The 12,750-nt window shown below is 44.9% G+C and overlaps 1 protein-coding gene across 1 annotated transcript in view; it reads right to left on the bottom strand.

Annotated features, from left to right (window-relative positions):
• The window catches only part of Adgra3 (adhesion G protein-coupled receptor A3), a 111,915-nt gene extending 99,171 nt beyond the window's left edge, over nucleotides 1–12,744 (bottom strand). Inside the window, exon 1 of the mRNA XM_017799186.2 lies at nucleotides 12,640–12,744. The gene's annotated coding sequence lies outside the window, so the exon portion shown is untranslated. The remainder of the gene's footprint in view (nucleotides 1–12,639) is intronic.
• Nucleotides 12,745–12,750: the final 6 nt, after the last annotated feature.

Raw genomic sequence — 12,750 nt, forward strand, 5'->3', positions numbered from 1 at the left:
CAGAACTGGTAAAAGAAAGGAGCCAGGGGCTCCTCCCAAGCCCATGTGACCCCTGAGGAACAGATCCTCAAACGACCTTAAAAGAAATAATAAATTGGTTTATCTGGGCCAACTATATGGCCTTAAACACCCAAAAGGAAAGTTTAACCAAAGATTAAAGGGACCAATATAATTTCTTAAGGGTCCATATGCATAGCTAAAGGCTACATAACAAGCAACAATGCCAGACATGCAATGCCTTCTTTTGAGTTGTTGGCCAGGGTAGCCAAAGGGACTCTCAGATAGTAACCCAGCATAGACCTGGGAAAATGAACAGCAGACCCCAATCTTATCTAAAGGAATACTGACAACTGATTACCGCTAGATGAGGAACAGCTGACCCTCCTAAAACAAAGACCTCTAGATAGGCTGACTAGATTCATCAGAAGAGCAAGTAGTGGGGAAGGGCTTAGGGCACTGACGACGTAGCAGACCGTAGCAGGGATATTGGAGTATAAGGGCTTTAGTGGGGGGAGGGAGGCTATGGGAGGGTACCATCTGGGAGATGGGTGTATAGTTGAATAAGATGGTTTGGGATGATCTGTGTGATATACACACACACAAAAAAAAAAATCAACAAATTTTTTTAAATGTATTATATTTGAGGAGGAAGCACGGATATTTACATCATGTTAATTAGTAGAGGTGATAAACATTACCTTTGATATCTACCCCCCGATGACTTGATAGACATACACAGGTGCCAAGGATCCGAGTGTAACAGATTATGACTAGTAATAATCAGATACATACAGATTAGAGATACATGTGCCAACATCTCAGTGTTATGAGCAAAAACAATGAATCTTTCTATAAGAAACAGTATACTTTAAAATGAAATAGAGATCTTTTTTAAAGGTTAAAAACTCATTCAATTTTATGTTTTACAGGGCTTATACTGAGTTCAATATTGCATAACTGTATTAATTCAACAGTGAACCTGAAAATTTTATAGCCACTTTTGAAAGAGATATATCTTTGCTCTGAAAACTGTTAATGAGTATGTTAGAGCTATAATGAAATGCTTCTTCTAAAAACAAAAAAAAATAAAAAAGGATGGTTTCCAGTGTTGAAATTCAATAATCAGGAAGAGCAAAAATAAACGCAGTCATCAGGCTAAAGGACCAGAAGAAACATGGAGTGGAACCACTAGAAGTTCTGATCTCAGCAGATTGATGAGCACACAGAGCAGAAATTGGAACGCAATGAGCTGGAACTAGAAGCAGAGAAAAAGAAATGAAGACTTCGGATTCAAGGAACTTAGCTGTGGAGGAGAGTGGGCGCAGTGCCGTGCTACTGGGGAGATTTGGGCACATTTCTAACAGAAAGAAAGAACACAGCTGGGGATGTCACGGAAAAAACTTCACAAATGAGAGGATTTTAACAGGAAAGATAAGGCATACTTTCTCAAAAGCCAAAAGGAAATGGAACAAGAAACAAAAAAGAATCAATCTGGATAAGAGAGAGAGAGACACTGTTCACTGTCAGATGAAGAGTGGGAGTCAAAGCTTTAACCTTGCTTGTTGAACGCTCTGCTTTGAAGAGTCTGAAGCTTATTATCCAAGGATACATCCCACATCACTGAAGAATAAAGGGCCTTGCAATGGGACTTCCTTGTACAGAAATGTACTGAGTCCTCCAGTGCTAGATGCTGGGGATACAGTGTAGCCTTTCAAAACCCAGTCACAGTCTGGTCAGAGAGCAAAAACTACAAATCTATGCACTCCACAAAAGCATGTCCATAATGCAAGCAAACAGAAGGTGAGCGCCAGGCAAGATGAGCTAAGGTTGTCGTCGTAGGTTGGAATGCACACTTCAAGTTTCCACTGCAACCACTTTAGAATTCCCAGCCTGGGCCACTGAAGGAAAAGTTAAGGCTTGGGCTTGGAGTTGTGGAATAACAAACAAACAAAAGGCAATGTAAACAAAGAATGACTCTAACGGGAAGGAGATCTCAAACACCCTGCAGACAAATACAGCAATTTCTCTCCACCTTTTACAGGAGCAGTCAAGAAAAACTGCACAGAGAATGCTTTTTAAACCTTATCTTGATTGGAAAGGAATCAATTTAATTAGAATTAGATTCAAACAGGCTTAAAGAAAGAAAACCAACTCTAGTGTTAAAGAACCTTCATTACAGTTACACATTAGAGGCTGCTCAAAGCTTCCTTCAATTAAATGTAAGGATTTAGATGGAAATGCCATCCCTACCTCCATTTACCTCTCTCTCACTCAAAATTTGAGGCCAGAAGTCCCTGTTAAACTGCCTATTCACCCTATAGTAGGGGCCCCGATGGAGGGAGCAGAACAGTCTGGAGGGTGGTTTCAGATGGAGCCAGCCATGTATTGGGACCACATACTCCAGGTGAAACATGTCTTCACATCAGGAGTTAATGAAATTCATATTTACCAAGATCACATACAAGGCATTATGCCCTGGGCCTAAGAAGAACTGAGATCAGGGAGTTCAGATGACCCCAAGGATGTTACACTCCCCTCCATCCTTGGAAAGAAGCATGCTTAGTCTCCTTGTGACAAGACATCTTAGTATGCAAGTACAATTGTTCAACAGGTGGGGGGGGCAGCCCGTCCACATACAGAGTTAGCAATCCTGCAAAGAATTTTCTCTTACTATGCTGACGCTGTCATCAGGCAGAATCATAAATGACTTTGATTAAAGTTCTTAGCAGACGATAAGAATAACAATTCAGCCTTCCTTGTGTAGAATTCAGAATTCTACAGACCTGCTCCCCCACATCCATATACCCACGCTGAACACTCTGGGGGAAAAAAAGGATTCCAAATATGGACAATTCAAATATTATGAAATTTAAACCTAAGAAGGAAAAACATGGAAAGGAAAAGGACATCAGAGGTAAGATCAGTGCTTCATTTAAATTAAGAACCAAGAATGCCAGTCAACCAAACTGCTAAGGAGCGAAAAGCAACTGGCAGAGAAAGGCCTGAGGCTGCGTTGATCCACCGCCTGGCAAGAGTCCTGTGCTCTCAAATCTCTCTCGCACATGTCCAGCGCACCTGTCAACTATGAAGTGACTAGTACGGGGAGGTCCACAGCCTGCTTCCTCCCGACAGGCCAAAGCAGCAAGCAAACAATGAAATCGATGGACTATCAGATGGTGAGCTATCTCATCTAAACCTCAAGTGTCAACAGAAGGGGGAAAAAAAACTATTGGAAGCACAACAGGCTCAGAGAAGGAGGTGGCCAAATAATGAATGACCCATCTGCAGATATTCTGTACATATGTCGAATTACATTAAACCTCACTCACAACCGAGCAGCTCTTAGCTCTTTTTTTTTTCCCCTTTTATTGGACCAGTTGTGTTTTTGTTTTGTTTTTCATTTTTCCTGTTCAGGGCGGAGGGGGACAAGTGCAAGGTCAGACCAGCCCCGACGCGGGCCTGCCGTCCTGCTCCCTCAGCCTCTTCCTCTTCCTCTTCCTCTTCCTCTTCCTCAGAATGCCGCAAGCTCGGGTTTGAATCTGTGCCTTCCCGTACACAGTGCGGACTGTTCAAAGACCAGAATTCATTTTTGACACTGATTCTTCTCTTGGGCGTTCTTCCTAGTGGCTATGCTAGTTTTTAAACTGCGTCAATTCATTTTGCGATTAGCTGTTCAGCACTTCAGATCCGGAGTAGCTCCAGGATTCTGGCGAATCCCATCATCTCTGGACTTGACAGCCCTTGATTTCTAAGAACGTGCAGACATGGAAATCAGGCCTCAATGCCAGGAAACAAGTTTCTAGTTTGGGTTTTTTTTTTTTAATATTTTACTTATTATTTTTATTTTATGAGTATACTGCCTGCATGTTATGTGAGTGCACCTGTGTCATGCAATGTCTCAGCGGTCAGAAGAGAGCATCAGATTCCCCTGGAACTGGAGTTAAAGACGGTTTGGTTCGTAGCCATCATGTGGGTGCTGGGAATCAAACCCGGGTCCTCCGCAAGAGCAGTCAATGCTCTTAACTGCTGAGCCATCTCAGCAGCCCCAGTTTCTAGTTCTTTTTTATCTAAACAAAAGGATTAAAGGGACATGAAGCAGGGACCAAATTAGTTTTGTTGCCTATCCCAGCCCAAACACACAGCAAGGCCCTCAAATACCAGGGGCACAAATGCTGCAGATGGCAGGCCCTTCCAAGTCATCCATCCAATTCCACAACGATCTCTAACACCATCCTGCCCTCACTCACCAACATGACAGTACATACCACTAACTTTACAAACTCATCCTTCAGATCACCTCCGAACAAGGCCCCAGCCTGCAACTCTCAGCTTACTGTCCCAAGAATGTTTCTCAATTTCACCCCTCTCTGCTACACTTAGAAAAGGCCCTCCCTCCCTCCCTGAGATGCAGGTGCCTCAATGTGTTTCTCTGCTCTGTTTTCCCCCTTCCTCTGTTGTAGCGGATGGCAGCTGGTGACGGGTTAACCCTTAAGGTTGCTGGGATACATCACAATGGGTTTTCATCCTAGGTGACCTTGGAATCACTGAAAAAGATCAATGTCTGGGGCCCCATCCCTAAACAATTACAACAGAACACAGGGTCTGCGGTTCAGGTGTGTGAATATTTAATGTTCCTGGGTGATGCAAATGAAATTTCCAACAGCACACTCACAACCAGGTTACAGAGAAGTGGAGAGAACTGATCCCATCTACCCCAGAGTTGGGATGGATACAGGCCTGGAGCATCCTTCACCACCTTCCCTCATCACCATCTGTGTGTCATGTCGTGGCTTGAAAAATGTTGGAAAGACCTGCATTTATAATGAAGTGATTATACACAGCAAGTCTGAGGCTTTCAGAGTTGTGGAAAGGCTCTGTGCCCAGGAGATGGACAAGAAAGACAAAACAAGGACAGTCATGGAACAAAAGTATCCATCCTTGAGTCCCTTCAGCACACTCCTGCTGAAACCTGTCTTAAAATTGGACTTTAGAAACTCCTACTGACTGCTAACATTTCTAAAACCCCACAAACCATGCCTTGCCTGTGTGATGCTTTGCAGTCTTAGCAGAATGCGACCACATGGGGAAACGCAGGTTAAATCACATCATGAAGATCTGGACTGACAGTCATGTCTACCCAGAAAGAAGCATGACAGAGACACTGTAGAGGTAGAAAACGAGAAGCAGAGCTCCAGAACGGCAATACACGGCTGGGACTGATCTGATCTAACAGGCCAAACGAGACTCAAGTCCACAAATAAGGAATTACCAGACTCCAAAAACTACTAAAATACTGAACAGCTAGTTGTTAAATGAATTTAAGAATTTAAAAATTGGGATACCGCCGGGCGTGGTGGCACACACCTATAGTCCCAGCACTTGGGAGGCAGAGGCAGGTAGATCTCTGTGAGTTCGAGGCCAGCCTGGTCTACACAGTGAGTTCCAGGACAGCTGAGGCTACAGGGAGACCCTGTCTCAAAAAGACCGAAAAAAAAAAAAAAATTAGGATACCTGTTATGAAGAACACCACAAGAGAAAAGCAAACCTTCGTCTTGGGGCAGTCCTTATTGTCTGTTAAGAAGGTACAGGTTCAAAGCTGGGCTTGCAGCCTGCAGACAAACGCTAAGAGGATGAAGAGGCTGTGGGCAGCAGGAGGAGAAGGTTCTGCACTGGGGCTGGGGCTGACCGTGCACTTGCGCACCTCAGGCTCTAAACAGGAAGACTCAGAGGACAAAAAACGCTTCGCTGATAAAGCAAAAACAAAGCCCCAATTCCTGCGAAAGCCAAGTCCAAAAGCTGTCCTGAGCTCGGCAAGGTACTAAAAGTGATCAAGACAGGAGACCCTTCGGAAGCCTCCTGATCTCCTTCCCAGACATCCTGGCATGCGAGGACTACCTCACTGGACATGTAAAACTGATGAAAAGTTTAGTTAAGAAAGAAAAACCTAATCTTGGGAGAAACTCCTTAACTTTTTAAAATGTCTTCTTCTGAGTAAAACTGTATTTGAACATGCATGCAAGATAAAACATACATAGAGCACTAAAATCAGGCTGTTATACAGCAAATTTAACTGGGTAACAATTAAAAATCTATGGAGTAAGTCAGCATCTTTTTAATCTTTGTGAAAATTGAGTTAACATGGTATCAAAACTTAAAGTACTCTGTGTCTGAATTCTTTTCTGTTGATAGGAAAAATATTGACAGAATGAATTAGTTATATTTTCTGGACTTAACTATTTCCACATAGGGTCAAGCCAGTACAGAAAACAGTCACATCCCAAGAAACAGCTGAATGAATTAAAAGTCACTGAATATTACTATAAGAACTATCCCAGCTGTGTGTGTGGTGTTACTCACCTGGTAATGCCTGTAATCCCAGTACTCTGCACTCTGGAACAGAGGCAGAAGGATTGCCAGGAGTCAAGGTCAACCAGGGCTAAGTAGTGAGACCCTGTCTCAGAAAACCAAATAAGTAAGAAAGACCTTGGGTCATTTTCTGAGTTACTTTCAAGAGTTTTCCCTTATTCTGCCTCGTTTGTTTTGGGGGTTTTTTTGTTTTTTTCTTTTTGAGACGGGGTCTCCCTGCAGCCCCGGCTGTCCTGGAACTCACTATGTAGACTAGGCTGGCCTTGAACTCACAGAGATCCGCCTGCCTCTGCCTCCCGAGTGCTGTGATTAAAGGCGTGCGCCACCATACCTGGCTCTTGTTTGTTTATTAAAACCACCTTTACAGGCTCATAGGAAAAGCACTGAAATAAACCTCTCCACATCTTTCTGTGTGTCTTTGTGTTTGGTCGTGGCATAATGCCAAACCCACCGCTCCTCTCCTGTACTCCCGATGCTATAGGACTCAAAGCAGACAAGAAGCAACAGGATTCAGGAGCGGGGTCATGCAAAGCCTTGACATCATATCAGAAAAACTGAAGATTAGATTTGCACTCAAGGACCAAATGCCTAGGTCTGCCCCAAATTCTGCAATATTTCAGAGCAATACCCCTGCTAGGAATTTGGGCTACTTTTTCAGATCAAATGTAGTTGTAGCTGTACACACCCATTTCAGAGCTGGGGATCCCAAAGCTATGCATTACTGAACTAAACAAAGTAAACAGATGCTCTCATCTGCCATGACAGGGTCAGGTCGGAATGCATAACCCTCTTCCATCGGCCACTCTATTTCCCACCACCCTCTCATATCTTTGGTGGCAATATACTTGTCAATAACAAACACTTGTATACCCACCCACGCCCTAGGTGCTATGTTACAACAGGGCTCAGAGTCCTTCCCTTCAAGGCTATATGCATTGTCAGAACAATACTCAGTATCATGAAAAGTGACACATGAGGCATGGGGAAGATACCTACCTGGATGGTACATGTGTGGTGAGCCTGTAAGAGGCCTTCAATCCCCAAAAAAGAAGTGGGAGGGGACAGGAAGAGGAAAAAAGGAAAGAGGAAGAGGGGAGGAGTCAGTGGAGAGACACAGGGACCAAAACAGGAGAACAGTGAGCAAAGAATTCACAACAGTTAAGCTGGACTGTGAAGGATTCAGAATTTACCAGAACACAGGTTCCAAAGTAAGGGTGAGAGCCTTATCCAACACTAAGGGCAGACTCTGCTCAGGAGCAATGAGAGGCTCGCTGCCTAGGAAGAAAGTGCAAGGTAAAAATGAACACATTTCCATCCTGCTGAACGCTGAATGTTTCAAGCCTGACCCTTGGAGGAAAACAGCCCGTCTCCCGAAGCATCCAGCACTCAACACCATGCCTGCAAGAAAGTAATCATGGAAAGGAAAAATAACCTGTGCTGAATATAGGGAAAACAGGCTCCAAAAGCGTGTAAATTCTTGACTTCAAGGGAAACAGCCCTACCTAGCAGCTCTCTGGAAGAATTCAGGCACAGCAGGTTGATGGCTGGGTCTTATTAAAATCACTCCTGTGCTCCCTCGACTGTGCTCACCTGGCCAGAGAGCAAACTGCTACCTTCCCACAAGGAGCTGCTGCTCCAGGTGAACACAGCTGGGGAAAGCAAGGGCTGGCTAGTTCCTTTAGAGTTAGAGCCTGATCACAGGGCAAGAACGGACCATCTCCACCCTGCTGACCTTTATGTAATTCCCAGTACACTCACTTTGCACAAGAACCATTCCACTCCCCTGTACGGCCTCTTCCCACCTTCCTCCCTCATCCTGTCTATCTTTGAGAACACAGAAGCAATGCAGAGGGGGCCCATCCCATGCCCATCACAGCCCACCGCCCACTGCCCCCCTGCTCCCATATGTCTGGTTCCACCTAGTCTCCTATCACTCTGTAGGGAGGAAAAGTCCCTCCTGCCATGAAAAGCCAAACGCTCACCCAGGCTCAGTTCCATCCCATCTCTTCCACCACTCCTCCCTCTTTGGGGAATTGTAGCCAGTTCTATTCAGAGGCACTCTCTCATTTCCCAGGAGAAACAAACCTTCCCAATACTGCACTCTACTGCTTCCTTTCACATTAAACTCCTGCCTTATGCATATGCCATCTCCACCCTTCCCAGGCCCCTCAAGCCACCCAGCCTGGCACCTTTCACTTGTGTGGTATGGACACTACTGTGGAAGAGCCCTTAAACTCTCAGGTGTCAAAGACTACCTCTGGTCTGCAGACACATGATCTCCGCATCTCTCTACCAGGCAGCCTCTCCCACCTGGAAATGGGAACTTCCCTGGGCTTTCAGGACCAACTCTCCCTTTGCTCCCTCAGACTCAGAGGCTGCTCCAGCAGGGTCCCCTTTCCAAGAAACCCTAGCTCCCAGATCTCCTAAGTTTCTGCCTGGACCCCTCCTCCTTCCGGTCTCTCTCCCAACCACCCCAAACAGGCAGGTGTCCCAAAGCTAGCTCACCACCAGTGACCCAGCACTGGACCCAGCTGGTCCAGCAATCCCCCTTTACACCCAACATGTCCTCTGTCCTCTAATCCAATATTTCCTTTCTTCAGTCCACACTCAAATCCTTACTTTTCCCCAAAAAAGAAAAAAATATCTTCCAGAGAATCTATAGCTCCCCAGAATTCTCCCTTTAAAACATGGAAAAAGTCTGCTGTGTTGGACTTACTGAATAGTAACAGGCATTCTTTAACTGCACTTTAAATGTCTCATTGATGTTGTCCAATCCTTCCTTTCCAACAATATTTAAGTTCCTGAATAATGCAAGCATTCCTTTTCCTGACCTTGACACTGGGCCCCACTGGAGACAGCTAACTAGTTATCAGGTGACAGCAAACAAACAGCATTTTATGTAATTAAAAACTCAAACTCATACACTATTTTATCAGTCTGAGAAAATCCTGGACTTCACTCTTCAGTTCCCCAGCAAATGAAAATTTCTAAACCATTTCTTTTTCTAGAATTGTCGGGTAGCACCGTGAGGAAGACACGTGGAAAAGAGCTAAATCTGCAAAACTTTCTACCAATGACGGTCTCCGAAATTTTAAAACTTAATATATTGAGTAATGTTTCATAAAAAATGGGCATATAGTTAAAATTTTTTCCGCAAAAGTATTAAATGTGGGTAATTTGTGTATGATCTGTACATGAAAATAATAAATTCAATTTAATTCCTCAGTACAAGTCCTCAAGAGAGCCTGAGAACAAGTGTGATCAGGCCAGACTTCTGCCCAACTTATTTTGGTAAACGCAACTCTGGAAATGAAAGCTGTTCATAAACATAGCTGAAAGGTGTCTGAGCTCCAGCAACATCAAGCCGACCACGAGAGAGAAAAGCATCCTATCCCTGCCATCCTCAAAACCCCGACAAATTACATCTTCCTCTCCACAGCAACATCACAGCTCGCTGAGAACCCCTGACCACACTAGGGTTGAAAATTTAAAAGAAAGAGCCTGCCCATCTCAAAATGGGACCCTTCTCTGAGCACCTACCTGGGCACTGGACACTTACTCCCAACATTCCACCGCCAGAACTGTACAGTGTCCTAACTGAGCACTGCTCTCTGCACTGCTCCTCTACACACCATGCTCCAAAAAGGCTCCGAAGGTCCTCCTCTGGGTTCTTCCTGCTACATGTACACCCCAGTAATAAAACATTGACCACACAGTCCTAAAACATATTCATGAATTCTCTTCTCCAAATATCTGTAAGTTCCTGGAGAAGAAATGGGAATGTTTGTTGTTTTCACTATGATGGGGATCAGACTCAAGTTATTGTACACGCTAGGCCACTGCTGAACATCTGAACAACATCCCCTGCCCTGAATCATGTTTTTAATTCTATTCTACAATGAGATGCACAGCATTTCACAAAAAAAGATATGCCCAAGTCCTAACTGCCACTACCTTTGTGGTATTATTTGGTAATGGGTCTTTGCAGGCAAAATGAAGACCTTGACATGACATGATCCTGAACTTAAGAGTTGACCCTCAATTCAATTCATGACTGTTGCTTATGAAAGAAAAATAATAATAATAATCTAAGACACAAAGATACCAGGGAAGAAAGCCAGATGAAGACAGATACAGAGACGAGTTATCCCATCTCAAACAAAGGACATCAGATGCTAAAAGAAGTAAGGAAAGATTCTCTCCTGCAGTTTGTGGAGGGAGCATGGCCTAACTGACATCTGGATTTGGGACTCTGAGCTCCAGAACTGTGGGAGAATAAACTGACTGTTTCAACTACCAAGTGTGTGGCAACCTGCAGCAGCCAGATTCAAACCTCCTTGGGAGACTGTTCACCAAGAAGCCATCCAATAACTTCTCTAAACTAACAATGAAGACGGCAAATGGAGGCTGTATGGTGGGAATCATCTCAACTCAAGGGCAAGACTCTGGGACCAGGACCTAGACTCCAATCACTGTGGCCCTGCCACTTATCCACAGTTCTTTTGATCCCTACCTAGTAAAATGAAGGAAGAAGGCCCTCATAAAGCCCACCAGCAGGAGCCTAAAGGAGCCTCGTCCAAAATAGCAGCTTTAGTTGATTCTTAAATGATTTCTTCCCATTCGCTTAATTTGATTAACTTTATTTTCATCTAAACAGCTTTCAGACGCAGAAAAAGGGGGGTTAAAACAACGTTGCAAAGGCACATACATGGTTACACTCATGGAAAACGTAGTGCATTAATTGATAAAACGCCAAAAAACGGTTTTCTGTACTATCATCTATTTTTTCCTACAAAGCAAAATCAACAGTTCTCATATCCTATCCACTGGAATTGACACTTCAGGAAAACTGGATATAAACAGGAATGAATTTGAGTGGCACTCGCTGACCCAAACCCTATTTATTGCATCACTAGAAAGATGACTAATTTTTGCAGACTTACAAGGGACTTCAACACTGGGCTTTTCTCTACTAGACTCAGACTGTAAGGTACCCACACTTTCTACTTCAAAGCATCTGGTCAAGAAATAAGTAAATACGACTGTGGCTAGCACCAAATGGCACTCTGTGGGTAAAGCAGTCAAACAAAACAAAACCAGCTTTTAACCATCTTCATGAAACTCCACAAACACAAACAAACATATCTTCGGTTTTCCTTTAAAAAAAAAAAAAAAGGAAATGAGCCGACAAAGTTGTTATGGGTGCTATTTCTATCTCCCCATATAGCCTCCTGTGGAGTTGAGGTAAACTAAAAGTCCTATTTTAAGCGGTTTCACAACCACGTATGCTCTTTCTTGCCTTACTGTTTTTATAGTGGCAGCTTTCTTTTATAGGAAACCAACCAAAACATGGAGGAACACGGCGCCCAGGAACTCATATTTCAGTCTGACAATATTTCCATTAGAAACACTGAATCTTAAACTTTTCCAAACCAATTCATCCTTCAGAAGACCGAATGTAGAGTCACTGGGGCCAACGGCTCAGCTCCAATTGGCAGAAAGAACTACGCCTGCAAAACTGAACAGCGTAGATCGTAGAGCACAGTTGAGTTACCAAAGTTTTTGCTTGCAGGTGGAAACTCAATGCGAAAACCAAAAGTCTCTACAGTTGTCAGGCTCACTCACAAACACAGTTTCCAATTCCGAAGTTCCTGGCTTTCCAACGTGAGCTCTCAGACATGGGAATGGAGCTGGAAGGGACTTCCCCAACTTTATCTCACATTTCTAGCCCTTTATCTTAAACAACTCTATCTTAAAAGCTGTTCTGAAACTGCACTAAAGCTAAGAAGGAAAACGGCAGCGTGTCTGGAGATCACAGGGACGTTCAATGTCCGGGTGTCCTACAAATTCTACCGTTCACCGTGCAAATAAATCTGTACACTAGGATGAACCCTTCTAAGCCTGCACGGTGTTTTCCAGAACTCCGAGCCCAGGATGAATGAGCTTTAACTCTGCCTCCAGCGAGTGTTTATTTGCATCCTCACGTGGCACAGCGCAGCCACACTGAGCGCAACCGCGGGGCCGGCGTGGGGCGCGGCCGGGAGCCCCGAAAACTTTTCTTTGCAAACTAGAGCGAGGTAGAGGAGGCTCGGAGGGCTCTGGGCTCGCTGGGTCCCCCACGGTACCGAAGCTAAGCACTCCAGGGCTCCCTCAGCAGCACCCCGCCGTGCTCCGTGCACACAAAGGAGCGCGGATGCCGGAGAGCCGGGTGCGGAGTCGGCGCGCGGAGACCTCGGGGAGGGGACGGCGGCGCGGGGCGCCGGGATTACTCACAGGGTGACGGTGCGGTTGGGCAGCGTGTCCGGGGGCAGGACCTGCGCGAGCTCCAGGCTGCTGCACACCACCTTGCCCTCGCCGGCGCCCGCCGCCCTGCCGGTGCCCCGG

Source organism: Nannospalax galili, unplaced genomic scaffold (assembly GCF_000622305.1).
Source record: "Nannospalax galili isolate Female #2095 unplaced genomic scaffold, S.galili_v1.0 scaffold777, whole genome shotgun sequence".
In the NCBI taxonomy this organism is placed as follows: Eukaryota; Metazoa; Chordata; class Mammalia; order Rodentia; family Spalacidae; genus Nannospalax; species Nannospalax galili.